The sequence below is a fragment of the Schistocerca nitens genome, chromosome 6 (assembly GCF_023898315.1).
Source record: "Schistocerca nitens isolate TAMUIC-IGC-003100 chromosome 6, iqSchNite1.1, whole genome shotgun sequence".
Classification (NCBI taxonomy): domain Eukaryota; kingdom Metazoa; phylum Arthropoda; class Insecta; order Orthoptera; family Acrididae; genus Schistocerca; species Schistocerca nitens.
The window spans coordinates 374067450-374079867 of record NC_064619.1 but is presented as its reverse complement, the minus strand read 5'-3'; positions in this window follow the sequence as shown (position 1 = coordinate 374079867).

Genomic DNA, 12418 nt, shown 5'->3' with positions numbered 1-12418 from the left:
ATTCTGAGGCATAAAGGGTAAAAATCGTAGAGGGAGACCAAGAGATGAATACACTAAGCAGATTCAGAAGAATGTAGGTTGCAGTAGGTACTTCGAGATGAAGAAGCTTGCACAGGATAGGGTAGCATGGAGAGCTGCATTAAACCTGTCTCTTGACTGAAGATCACAACAACAACGACGGAGTACGGATGGGAAAAATCGACTGGTTAACGGAACTGGATACCGGAATTTTAATTCTGAATAAAATGTATTTTTAGGTATTTGTTTGGTCTCAGATATAACAGAGGATTTTTTTTAAATTTTTACTAATAACCGAGTAAAATCAAGAACACTGAATTAAATACTAGCCATAGTCAGAGTCATTAACCTTTTTAAAGAAACGGAGTAATTTTCATTCGTAAAATTTGCGTCATAACCAGCATAACAATAGGTACAGCATTGCTAAGACAATAGTGTCCCTGTTGCCGTGTGTTGTGACTTCAGGTAAGCATGTACGTGCAGTGTGCATGCGGAGTATGTATGTAGATGCAGATGTAGATCTTGGGTGCTCCCGTAACAAAGGGAGTCGACGTGTTTGGTGTTCCAAGAGGCACCCTATCGAATATTAATTACACCGTATACGGGGAAAATATTCTTTCTGCATTCTCCACACACCATGAGCACTTCGGCTTTTTCTGCTTTGGTAAATCCCATTATCCACTGACGTCCTGCTGCTTGGACCGTCAGACACTGACTGACTAGCAAGTCGCATTGCACTCAAGGGACACACGAGCCCACTGTAAGCAAAACATAACGACGTCGTATCTAACTACTACGCATGTTTAATTACACAAACGAGTATTGATATGAAACTTTTGAAAACATGATATCTAGTAAAGATTCGCACTAGAATCCTGCAACAAACACCACTAACATTCTGATTTACCGCACTTTTAGTTTGTTAATGTCGATAGACATTCTTCCATTTTGGAAAGTGTATGTTTGCAGAAAAATACACTTTCTAAGTATTATCTGTTAACTGACTAACAATACGAGCCCGTGACTACCAACCCATTCTGTACATACCGCACATCAATAGAACCTTGGATTTCCGCAATTTTGCGGTGCATGTTTTAGGTGACTCACCCTCAGTCCAGTCACACTGTTAGTCTTATTTTCCATACGCTCGTATTTTCTTCATTACGCGACAGTGCGGAAGTGTATCAAACGCCTTCCGGAAGTCAATGAAAACGGCACCAATTTAGACGCCGATATCTACGAACAGAGCGAATTCGATTTCACACAATTGTTGTTTGCAGAGTCCGTCTTGATTTCCACAGATGAGTGTTTCTGTCTGCAGGAATATAATAATACCTGAATATAAAGCGTTTTCTAAAATTCTTCAACAGACGGGCGAGGGGACGTACAAGGTTTTTCACAATTCATGATCCACACTTCTAGGCGTCGTACAGGGGACTAAGTACATCAAGTTTTACGTAGGATCACATGCCGGGAAATGCCATACAACGACGCTACAGTGTCAAAGGTATAGTCGCCGGTGCCCGTAAATAAATGTGCTCGTATGTATAGGTGGTTCCGTGAGGATGTTACAAACTTTGTGGTATGATAGAGAAGGATAAATGTGTCAATTTGAGGTAAGGGCCCCGGTACCGAAAACGAACGAGTCGGAAGTTATAAGCGAAAACCATTTTGTTATCTCTGATTGTGGAATACGTATACTGGCAATGTTGTTACTAAGATTGAAGGGTGGGCAGCTTTCAGAAGTGGCAGTATGGACAAAACTGAGGAAAAATGTATAGTAAGCATAGGCTCTAAAATACATACTTTAAGAGCTATGAGCACTTGTACAGTAGAGGAGATATGTTTCACAGCAGCGAAGATGAACAACTGCTCATGGCTCCTCAGATATACTTTTTAGATCCCATGTTTACTAGGTATTTTTTCCCTGTTTTGGTCCATACTGCCACCTCTGCGAGATGCCTCCCCTACGATCTTAGCAACAACAGTACCTGTACACGTATTCCACAATCAGAGGCTTCAGAACGGTTTTCGCTTATAACTTTGGACTCGCTCGTTTCCGATACAGTTACTCTTACCTCAAATTGATACGTTTGTTCTTCTGCATCATCGTAAAAAGCTTATAACATCATCACGGAACCACCCTGTGTATACATACATTTACAGGTGCCGGCGCCTATACCTCTGACGCCCTGTAACGTCATTGGATGACGTTTTCGGACATGGGTTCGTGTGTAAAATTTGATCTTCTAAGTCCCCTCCGCGACCGCCATTTTGTATAATAAGAATTGTGAATACCCTGTGTAAGCTGTGATCATCTGTTCGACGATCATTCCTGAAAGCGGGAGTGACTTGCACATTTTTCCAATCATTAGGAACGCTTCTTTTGTCCAGTGCCCCGTCGTAGATGGCTCTAGACGAGCATACTCATTGCGGTGTCGTATCTGTATCCCATCAGGTCTAGTAAATTTTACTCTTTTGAGCGATTTTTGCCGGCCGTTGTGGCCGAGCAGTTCTAGGCGCTTCAGTCAGGAGCCACGCGGCTGCTACAGTCGCAGGTTCGAATCCTGCCTCGGGCATGGATGTGTGTGATGTCCTTGGATTAGTTAGGTTTAAGTAGTTCTAAGTCTAGGTGACTGATGTCCTCAGATGTTAAGTCCCATAGTGCTTAGAGCCATTTGAGACATTTTTAACGATTTTTGTTTACTTTATATCGTGCGGACGACTGAAAAGCGAAACAGCAGTACATCTTCTTCATTGACATAAGAACTGGTACTTCTGTGTATCATCCCCCGTTTCAACGCCATTGTGTTCTTTAGAGCCTCAATAATAGTCTTTTTTGGATTTAATAGCGTGCTGATGAGGGCCTATAACTCATTAATCACTCAGTGTACTATCAAATAAGATAAAAAGTACGTTTCGAAACGTCGGTATCACCTAACGGTGCGCGAACTTAAGTTGGTTTCCTGATTTAGTTTTGACTTAGCTGGTCCTTAGAGCTTCTGGTTTCGGCAGGAGAACGCGTGCTGCCGGCTGGAACGCAGCCCCGGCTGCCAATAGACTCGCGCCGGCGCGTGGCAGCGTGCCCGACCTGCCGCCTTTTGGCAGCCCTGCGACGTTGTCTGCAGAGGTGCCGGCTGGTGGCCAGCGGCCAGCAGCGGCACGGGCAGGTCACTGCGCCCTCCACGCGCCGCTCGCCAACCTCACACGCGCTGTCTAACTGGCTCGTCGTGCGTGTATCTGAACTCAGGCACGGGTGCAGAACCTAGTGCTGGGGGGCCGGGGTCTCCTTCCCCCCCCCTCCCCCAATGCTCCACTCCTAAGTATAATTACCTAAGTATAACTGCTTCTAATTTACCACAGATGTGTACGGTTTTATTGATGCTAACAATTAAGTACAGGTGAGCCCGGGGCAAAGGTATATGCTTTCGGGGGGCGATAGTAGTGACTACTCTGGAAAAAAAAAAACTTCAAATGGACATATAGTGAGGTGACAAAAGCCATGTGACAGCGGTGTGCACATATACAGATAGGTGGCGGTAGTATCGCGTAAACGATGTACAAGATATAAAAGGGCAATTTACTGAAGGAGTTGTCATTTGCACTCAGGTGATTCATGTGAAAAGGTATCCGACGTGATTCTGACCGCATGACGAGAATTAACTGACTTTGAACACGGAGTGGAAGTTGGAGCTAGACGCAAAGGGCCATTCCATTTCGAAAATCGTTAAGGAATTCAATATTCCGGGATCTACAATGTAAAGAGTGTTCCGAGAATACCAGCTTTCATGCATTACCAGTCAGCACGGACAATGCAGTGGTTGCCGGCCGGTGTGGCCGAGCGGTTCTAGGCGCTTCAGTCTGGAATCGCCCGACCGCTCCGGTCGCAGGTTCCAATTCTTCCTCGGGCATGGATGTGTGTGATGTCCTTAGGTTAGTTAGGTTTAAGTAGTTCTAAGTTCTAGGGGACTGATGACTTCAGCAGTTAAGTCCCATAGTGCTCAGAGCCATTTGAACCAAATGCAGTGGTTGACGGCCTTCACTTAACGACCGAGAGCAGCGCTGTTTGCGAATAGTTGTCAGTGCTAACAGACAAGCAACACTGCGTGAAATAACCGCTGAAATCTATGTGAGACGTTCGATGAATGTATCTATTAGGACAGTCCGGCGAAATGTGGCGTTAATGGGCTATGGCAGCAGATGACAGACGCGGGTGGCTTTGCTAACGCCACGACATGACCTGCAGCGCCTCTCCTGGGCTCGTGGCCATATTGTTTGGACTCTAGACAACTGGAAAAACGTGGCCTGGTCAGATCCGATTTCAGATGGTACGAGCTGATGGTAGTGGACGAGTGTGTCGCAGACCCCGCGAAGCCATGGACCCAAGTTGTCAACAAGGTGCAGTGCGAACTGGTGGTAGCACCATAATGGTGTGGGCTGTGTTTACATGGAATGGACTGATCATAGAGTAGATATGGCTACGTTCGGCTGCTTGGAGAGCATCTGCAGCCATTCATGGACGCAATGTTCCCAAACAACGACGAAATTTTTATGGGTTACATTGCACCATGTCATAGGTCAACAGTTGTTATATTGCACTGAAGAACACTCTGGACAATTCGAACGAATGGTATGGCCACTAAGATCGCCCGACATGGATCCTATCGAACATTTACGGCACATAATCGAGAGGCCAGTTTGTGCACAAAATCCTGCACCGTCTACACTTTTGCAATTATGGACGGCTGTAGAAGCAGAATGGCTTAGTATTTCTGCAGGGGCCTCCAACGACGTAGTGAGTCCATGCCACGTCGAGCTACTACTGCACAACGCCGGACAAAAGGAGGCCCGACACTATATCAGGAGGTATCCCATGACTTGTCGCCTCAGTGTATACCCTTTTATTGACTGTACCCGATATACAGCTGTTTGAAAATCACGGGCGTCAGTCGCATGTCTTTTTTCACCAGCACTCAAATGCATATACAAGCAAAGCAGCACTGACTGTTTCAATTCGCACTTTACTTGTACATTCCGTACGCACAGTGACACAGTGACACAGGTATCCTGGGCGTTGGATCGCTCGCTGTGGAGTCATTTATTGGCAACCGACGTCACCCGATCTTATTCAATTAGATTACTGTTGAGGGTTGTGCTTAAGAGTGAAGTCTACAAGCGCAGAGATGACACAAATGAGGAACTTCTCGCTTCAAAGGTAGCGATGAAGTGGGGATTCTTCCCGTATGACCATTTCACGAGTGTACCGTGAATATCAGGAATCCGGTAAAGCATCAAATCTCCGACATTGCTGCGACCGGAAAAAGATTCTGCAGGAACAGGATCAACGACGACTGAAGAGAATTATTCAGCATGAGAGAAGTGCAACCCTTCCGCAAATTGCTGCAGATTTCAATGCTCGGCCGTCAACAAATGTCAGCGTGTAAATCATTCAACGAAACATCTTCGATATGGGTTTTCGGTGCCGAAGTCCCACTCGTGTACCCTTGAAGACTGCACGACACAAAGCTTTATGCCTCGCCTGGGCCCGTCAACACCGACATTGGGCTGCTGATGACTGGAAACATGTTACCTGGTCGGCCGAGTCTCGCTTCAAATTGTATCGAGCGGATGGGAGTGTACGGGTACAGAGACAATCTCATGAATCCATGTACCCTGCATGTCACCAGGGGACTATTCAAGCTGTTGGAGGCTGTGTAATAGAGTGGTGCGTGTGCAATTGGAGTGATCTCGGACCCCTGGTACGTCTAGATACGACTGTGACAGGTGACATGTACGTAAGCATCCTGTCTGATCACCTGCATCCATTCATGTCCATTGTGCATTCCGACGTACTTGGGCAATTCCGGCAGGACTATGCGACACGCCACACATCCATAATAGCTACAAATTGGTTCCAGGAACACTCTTCTGAGTTTAAACACTTCTGTCGGCCACCAAACTCCCCAGACATGAACATTATTGAGCGTATCTGGAATGCCTTGCTACGTGCTGTTCAGAAGAGATGTCCACCCCCTTGTACTAATACGGATTTACGGATAGCCCTGCGGGATTAATGGTGTCAATTCCCTCCAACAGTATTTCAGACGTTAGTCGAGTCCATGCCACGTCGTGTTGCGGAACTTCTGCGTGCTCGCGGGGGCCCCACACGATATTAGGCAGGTGTACCAGTTTTTTTTGGCTCTTCAGCGTACATGCGTGTACTCAAGTAAACGACAGTACGAAGGAGCTCAGATCGGCAACATAGTAGCTGTCTACAAGAGCTGCAAAATGCATTGCTGTTGACGTTGAACATTTTAAATATCTTACGTGAGGAAATGTACACAATTAAACAAAACATTACATCAGAATATTTCATTTACTATTACGTGCATTTGTCCCGTTCCCCATTTTTTTATTAGCTTCCTCGGAAACTATTAAGAACAGGATATATGTTCATAATGTTTTTTGTTCAGAATGACTAACGCTATCACACCTCCGAGAATGTACCTCTCATCTTGACTCACCCTGTTTAATATGGGTTACATATAAAATTCTAGCATTAAGTCTTCTCGCTAGAGAACAGAAACAACTTGAACCAAAAACTGAATATCAGGAAGGACTCAGATCAGGTCGTTCGTATCCGCAGCAAATCTTAGACCTAAAGCTAGTCCTGAGACATCAGACAATCTGAGGCAAGTCTGCACATTAGTTGCTTTCAATAAAGTCTGTGACTCACTTGACAGTGAATCATTCTTCCCCAAGTTAAAAGAACAAGATCTAGATCTGAAAACACTTGCAGTCATAAAACAGACACTGAGAGACACAAAGTCAAACGTTAAATTTATGGAGAAACCCCATTCGAAATCATAACAGGAGTAAGACAAGAAGATGGGCTGTCACCATTGCTTTTTAGCTGTACCCTTCAGAACGTGATGTAAGAATGCAGCAAACAGAAATCAGTCCTCATTTGGAGGCGATTTAGCTAGCCTTAACGCGTGACATTTAATCAGCCCAGAATCAGACTGAATTCTTGAAAGAGATTGCAGAAAATGTCGATCTCCAGATATCTTTCGAAAAGACGGAGTAGATGGCCTGCAACCAACAGGTAACAAAATTAATGGACACGAAATACTGCAAAATTAAACGAGTTCGTCAATTCAAATGTCTCTGTGAAACTATTCAGCAAAATGGAATCGAAACTAAAGCAAACAAAATTAGATGTCTAAAGGTGGAAACTGCATATCGACTTACCCAGAATATATACAAATGAGAAAAGTATCTCCACGTACACAAAACTAACAATTTACAATCAATAATCAAACAGCAATGCCTCTGTGGATAAAAAACATTAATTTTGAACAAGATAACAGACACTGAAAACATTCACAAAAAAGAACGCAAAATCATAAGATACATTCTAGGCCGGAAGCTTGCAGATAAACAATACCGACTCTAAGAGGCAAACAGGATACCAAATACAATGAACACAGACAGAGTTACAAAACAAATTGTCAAATTCTTTGAAAACAGGAGTCAGGCCGAAACGGACACGATGAGATGGATTCGCGAGATCAAAACTACAGTAGTTTGAAATTGGCAGCAATACCAGTAGATGCCCAAAACTGCGAAGTCTGTAGGTCTAAAATTCACAAATGACAAGATGACCAAGAGGAAAGGCAAAAGAAGAAGAATGGAACTAGATGGACTGGAGAGACAATATTTAATATAGTAATAATAAATGGTTTAATTATCAAGTACTGAGTGAATCCATGAGGTGATTAAGTTTTTACCTTGATGAGCTCACCGATGTAGCTACGGAATCAGATCACTCCTCAGAACCAGTGCTTATTAATTAAGTTGCGTAACGGAATTTAAAGGACGCGATAAGTTATGGGGCCCTGGGCGCCGTATCCTAAGTGGGTCTCAATTAAGTTTCTATTAATTCTGCCTGTTGATATTAACTAAAAAAGGAAAATCAAAGAGTAAAATATATTCACAATTTATTCCATAGTTTGCATGTTAATTATTGAAGGAATTAAATATTCATTATAAACAGTTCTGAATCAGGTAGTACATAGATGGTCAAACTAATGACTGTATCTAATTGTTGGCAGTGTTCTGAGGTGGAGGGAGTAATAACTTGATTAAGCCGATTTACTATCATTATTATCCTGACGTGAAGTTAAACAGCGAGTACGAAGAGAATGACTAAGTAAAGGCAAGCATACTAGGGCAGAAAGACCGATAGAATGTTCGCTACTTTCAAAAGGCTAACTAATTAGCGCAGCTATCTAGCACTATTATGCTGTTACTGCAATGTGTTCTTCCCGGAATCAGAGGTGGTCGGCGTCCGGCCATGAGTGTCAGCTCGAGGGGGCCCTCCGTCTCTCCTCAGTCCGGGTTTCAAGTCTCCTCTTTCCCCGTCTACGGAGTCAAAGCGTCCTCTATCATTTCCATAGCCTAACTCCGTCTTCTCCTGTCTCCTGCGGCTAGTCGTCACTCCTCAATGCCGAAATGCTAAAAACGAAAATCTTATCAGCCTGGCACCTGTTTTTTATACATCCAAAATTTTCTGACAACTCACTAAATTTATCGTCAAGACTGGCCAATATTATATTTTTTGTAATGTTTTTCATAGTCCCTCAAGTAACACCGTAGAACTATTATCACAGTCAACTTCATTACCGCCCCTCTCAGTCTAAAAGTGGGACTCAGGGCCCGCGCCATAGGCCGTCTACCAATCTTGGATCGTGCTTTTCCTGCGGGCGCATTTTCGCCACCACAAGAAAACAAAAACGTAAACAAATTCCTGCTCTGTTGGCGTCGGCTTGGGGGTCGGGAGGGGGAGCATCAGCCACGCAATAAAGCGCGCTCAGTGGTGTTCTGTGTCGCTTTCCTAAGATATTACCTGCGGGCGGAGCCTATGGTTTCGTTAACCCAGAAATGCCACAGCGCTGCTCTGAAATCCCTCAGACCGCTGGACAAGGTTTCTTTCTTGTTAACCTGGTGCCCCCGTGGTACAGCCTGCAAGTTAGATTAGTGGAGGGGTTATGTATTGGGGAAGGGGGGGGGGGGGGGAAGTGTTGCGTTTTAACATCGGGGCTGCATGTCTGTGTACTGTCCCCAGCCCTAGTGGACGGCGGCCCAGCACCTGCCTGGCAGCTGCCCAGCCGCTCACACAAAGCAACGTTCTTCTGCTCTCCCCTGGTCGTGAGTTCACTACATGGCGGGATGTGGGTAGCCGCAATGGTTAGCCATCTCTGAGAATATATAACATATACTGATTTAGAATAACTAACAAGAAATTGCAGTTCATAAAAATATAGTGTTTGTAAAGGAAATGCCCGAAAATTCAAGAAGTATATGTGCCTCGCAGTTAATTTAAGAACATAACTTTCCCTACTTTCAGGGTATCGTGATCCACTAAGCATTTTGGTTGTGAACGCTGGTGTGCCGACTATGACTATGTGGAGGCTGTTTCTTTCAGTTGTTTCCGGCTATGTTCGGGAAGTCAGTTATTGTGATTTTTTTCGTTAATGGTAGGTTCTTTCCTTTCTGTGTTCCCTTTTTCAGTTTACCGTGGCTTGCCGGTTGTACCTGTGTGCTCACGAACCGCGTCAGATTTGTTGTCAGCAGGCGCGCTCAAGCTGCTTCAGCTGGCTGCAGTGTAAACGGCCGAGCCACGAACCCGTCCACGTGAGCAGGCCCTCACGCAAGCAACTCGCAGGTATCCTGCGTTAAGCGTAGCTTGTCGCCTGTTCAATTTATTGCCGTTTACGAGATTCTTAGTTGCCAATCACTTTATTCCCCGAAGGTTGACAGTGAAATTGGAAACTGATGTACGCGAAATATAAACGCTTCTGCTATGTGATAACCATTAACGACTCCCTGCCCTGCCCACTCCTCCATCAAGCCCCCCCCCCCTCCTCCCTTCCTGCTCGGATCCGTGCTCAACTGACATCATTAGCAATAACAGTGACTTGTAAACAAAGAAAAAGCAAAATAACTCATTAAATATCGGATTATCCAAAGGTTGCAGATGACAGGAACAAACCAGTAATTCGGAAGGTGTTATCGGTAACTACATGCCAGTTTCAAACTGATATACTATAATGCATTTTAGTTTTGATAACAACGAAAAAAATCTATATCTACTGCCTGACCAAAGGTATCGACTTATTCTAACACTTTGGTAACGAATCGAAAATTATGCAGATTAGAAAAAGGGGCCTGTAGTTCAACTCTAGATTATACTACGTCCCTGTATGAATTACTGACTATAAAGCAGCGCCACATTTCGTTGTCAAAATTGCTATTCTGGATTAATTTCTTTCGCTAAAAAATCTAACCTATTCCTGCACATTTGTAGATATGCTTACATATGATTATGCTAATTCGCTGTTTTCCGAGTTATTGCTTTTTCGTATTTTCCGCGTATTTTGAGCATCCAGTGGAAAGGTTTCGAAATTACGTTCGGGTCTGAAATATTAATTTGTTTTTCGCTTGGGCACACCATTCGAGGATGGGAATCCCCCGGCAAAGCAGCTGAATACCGCCAGAACTGTTTTGTGGTTTCTAGTTAAACTGTTCCTCATTGCCGTTTCTCCACTTCCATCATGGCCTGCAACGAAGGCCGAGAGATCTTGTGTCTTATGTGCTAAGCAACAACGCTCGGTATTTAGAATTCTAGCATTTACATCAACCATCTCGTGGAATAACGGTATCACTCTAAATCTACACGACATGTGTGTATGTGTTTCAGAGAAAGAGAGAGAAAAAGGAACAGGAATATGAGAGAATGGCGGAGGGATTAACAGGAGGAGAGATGTGTTAGGGTTTGAGGAGGAGGAGGAGGAGGAGGAGACACACATACACACACACACACACACAGAGAGAGAGAGAGAGAGAGAGAATGAGAGAGAGACTGGGGAGGGAGAGGGGAGTAGAGCGAGGGGACAGTTACATATTGGATATGGAAGGTAAGGGACAGATGCGATGGGATCGTATGAAGAAGAATAGCGAGGAATATTCCTAGAGATGTTCCATTTTGGCTGAGTCAGTTCGTTGCGAGAACACTTTCGACTAATGTGTAAAGAAGCTATCAGTGTTCGCAAAGCTTACACGTTGTAACTCAAAAACATGAACTTCAAGCAACATCCAAATTATGGGTCAACAGAAGTGCATCTCTGTGAAGTTGTTTGTACACATTTAATTACAGTACTTACACTAGTCCTTATATTGGCTTTTTTACAGTTTTTAATGAAATTTTCTTTTGCGGTTCCATACTTGGAGTTTCTGCACTAACTACTTTATTTATATGCTTGAAACTTTAAGCACAAATTAACAACGTGTCCATCTGAACTGTAGACTAGAATCATATCTACAATGAAGAGCCAAAGAAACTGGTACACCTGCCTTATATCGTGTAGGGCCCCCGCTAGCACGCCGAAGTGTCGCAACACGACGTGGCATGGACTCGACTAATGTCTGAAGTAGTGCTCGAGGGAACTGACAACATGAATCTTGGATGGCTGTCCATAAATCCGTAAGAGTAGGGGGTTGGGGATCTCTTCTGAATAGCACATTGCAAGGCATCTCCAATATGCCCAACAATGTTCGTGTCTGGGAAGTCTGGTGGCCAACGGAAGTGTTTAAACTCAGAAGAGTTCCTGGAGCCACTCTGTAGCAATTCTGGACGTGTGGGGTGACACATTGTCCTGCTGGAATTGCCCAAGTCCGTCGGAATACACAGTGGACACGAATGGATGCATGTGATCACACAGGATGCTTACGTACGTGTCATCTGTCAGAGTCGTATCTAGACGTATCAGAGGTTATATGTCATTCCAACTGCACACGCCCCACACCATTACAGAGCCTCAGCCAGCTTGAACAATCCACTGCTGACATGCAAGGTCCATGGATTCAAAAGGTTGTCACCATACCCATACATGTCCATCCCCTCGATACAATTTGAAACGAGACTCGTCCGAACGGGCATCATGTTTTCAGTCACCAACAGTCCAATGTCGGTGTCGACTGGCCCAGGCGAGACATAAAGCCTTGTGTCGTGCCGTCATCAAGGGTACACGAGTGGGGATTCGACTGCAAAAGCCCATATCGATGATGTTTCGTTCAATGGTTCGCACGCTGACACTTGTTGATGGCCCACCACTGAAATCTGCAGCAAATTGCGGAAAATGTTGCACTTCTGTTACGTTGAACGATTCCCTTCAGTCGTCGATGGTCCCGTTCTTTTCCTGGCCGCCGCAATGTCGGAGATTTGATGTTTCACCGGATTACTGACATTCATGGTACACTCGTGAAATGGTCGTACGGGAAAATCCCCACTTCATCGCTATCTCGGAGATGCTGTGTCCCATCGCTCGTGCGCCGACTA